We start from the raw sequence: 2280 nt of genomic DNA, 5'->3' as shown, positions 1-2280 counted from the left end.
TAGGTTTAGGGTTAGGGTGAGGTTAGGGTTAGGGTTAGGATTAGGGTGAGACTGAGGGTGGGGGTTAGGTTTATGATAAGGGTTAGGGTTAGGTTAGGCTGAGGGTGAGGTTGAGGTTGGGGTGAGGGTTAGGGTTAAGGTTAGAATTAGGGTTAGGGTGAGGGCTAGGTTTAGTGTGAAGGTTAGGATTAGGATAAGAGTTTGTGTTAGCGTGAGGGTAACTGTTAGGTAGAGGGTTAGAGTGAGGTTGAAGTTAAGGGTTAGGGTTAGGGTGAGGATTAGGTTTAGTGTGAGGGTTAGAGTTTGGGTTAGGTTTATGTTTAGGGTTAGGTTTAGGGTGACGGTGAGGGTGAGGGTTTGGGTTAGGATTAGGTTTAGGGTGAGGTTTAGTGTGAGGCTTAGGGTGAGGGTGAGGGTTCGCCTTAGGGTGAGGGAGAGGGTGAGCGTGAGGGTTCAGGTGAGGGTCAGGGTTAGTGTGTGGTTTAGGTTAAGGTTAGGGTGAGGGATAGGATGATGGTGAGGTTTTCGTTTGGTTTAGGTTTAGAGTTAGAGTGAGGGTTAAGGTTGGGTTTGGGTTAGAGTTAGGGTGAGGTTGAAGGTTAGGGTTAGGATTAGGGTTAGGTTTAGGATTTGACTGAGGGTGACAGTTTGGGTTAGGGTGAGGTTTAGGCTTAGGGTTAGGGTGAGGGTGAGGTTTAGGCTTAGGGTTAGGGTTAGGATGAGGGTTAGGGTTAGGGATAGGGTGAGGGCTAGGGTGAGGGTTAGGATTAGTGTGACCGTTAGGTTTAGATTTAGGGTTAGGGTTTAGTTTAGGGTTAGGGTGAGGGTGAGGGTTAGGTTGAGGATTAGCGTGAGGTTAAGAATTAGGGTTAGGGTTCGGGTAAAATTTATGATGAGGGTTGGTTTAAGGTTTAGGTTTAGGGTGAGGGTTATTTTGAGGGTTAGGTTTAGGGTTAGGGTGAGGGTTCGGGTGAGGGTAAGAGTAAGGATTAGGGTGAGCGTTAGGATGAGGGTGAGCGTCAGGGTGAGTGTCAGGGTTAGTGTGAGGGTTAGGGTTAGGATGAGGGTTAGGTTTAGGGTTAGGCTTAGGGTGAGGGCTAGTGTGAGGGTGAGGGTTACGATTATTTTTAGGGAAAGGGAGAGGTTTAGTTATAGGGTTAGGGTGAGGGTTAGGGTTAAGGTGAGGGTTATGGTTAGGGTGAGGGTGAGGGTGAGGGTTAGGTTTAGGATTAGGTTTTAGGGTGAGCTTGTGTGTGAGGGTGGGTGTGAATGTTAGGTTTAGCTTTAGGGTTAGGGTTAAGTTTAGGGTTAGGGTTAGCATAAGGGCTAGGTTAGGGGTGAGGTTTAGGGTGAAGGTGAAGGAGAAAGAGGTTTTGGGTTAGGGAAGGGTTAGTGTTATGTTTAGGGTGAGAATTAGGGTTACGGTGAAGGTTAGGGTGACTGTTTGGGTTCGGGTTAGGGTTAGGGTAAGGCATAGGATCAGAGTTAGTGTTAGGGTGAGGGTTAGGTTTATGATTAGGTTGATTAGGTTTAGGGTTAGGGTTAGGCTCAGGGTGAGGGTGAGGGTTAGTGTTAGGGCTAGGGTGAGGGTTAGGGTGAGGGTTAGGGTTAGTGTTAGGGTTAGGGTGACGGTCAGGGTTAGGGACAGGTTGAGGCTTACGGTTAAGTTGAGGGTTAGGGTTGAGTTTAGGGTTAGGGTTAGGGTTAGGGTGAGTGTTAGGGTGAGGTTTACGGTTAGGGTAAGGGTTAGGGTGAGGGTTAGGGTGAGGGTAAGGTTTAGGGTGAGGGTTAGGGTGAAGGTAAGGGTAAGGGTTAGTGTTAGGGTGAGGCGTTGGGTGAGGTTTAGATTTAGGGTTAAGTTTAGGGTGAAGGTTAGAGTGAGGTTTAGGGTGCGGGTGATGGTTAGGGTTAGGGTGTGGGTTAAGGTGAGGGTTAGGGTAGGGGTTCTAGTGAGGGTAAAGTTTAAGGTGTGGGTGATTGTTAGGGTGAGGTTTAGGGTGAGGGTTGGAATTAGCGTTAGGGTGAGGGTGAGGGCTGGGCTGAGTTGTAGCATTAGAGTTAAGTTCAGGGTGAGGTTTACTGTGAGGTTTAGGGTTAGGGTTTAGGTTAGGGTGAGGGTAAGGGTTCAGGTGAGTTTTAGGTTGAGGGTGAGGGTTAGGTTTAGGGTTAAGGTGAGTTAGAGGGTCAGGGTGAGGGTTACGGTTAGGGTGAGGGTTAGGTTTAGGGTTAGCATTAGGGTGAGGACTAGATTTATGTTGAGGGTTAGGGTTGGTTTTAGGT

The sequence above is a fragment of the Dipodomys merriami genome, unplaced genomic scaffold (genome assembly GCF_024711535.1).
Source record: "Dipodomys merriami isolate MVZ:Mamm:240054 unplaced genomic scaffold, mDipMer1.0.p SCAF_23, whole genome shotgun sequence".
NCBI lineage: Eukaryota > Metazoa > Chordata > Mammalia > Rodentia > Heteromyidae > Dipodomys > Dipodomys merriami.
Note: the sequence above shows the minus strand (reverse complement) of the source record.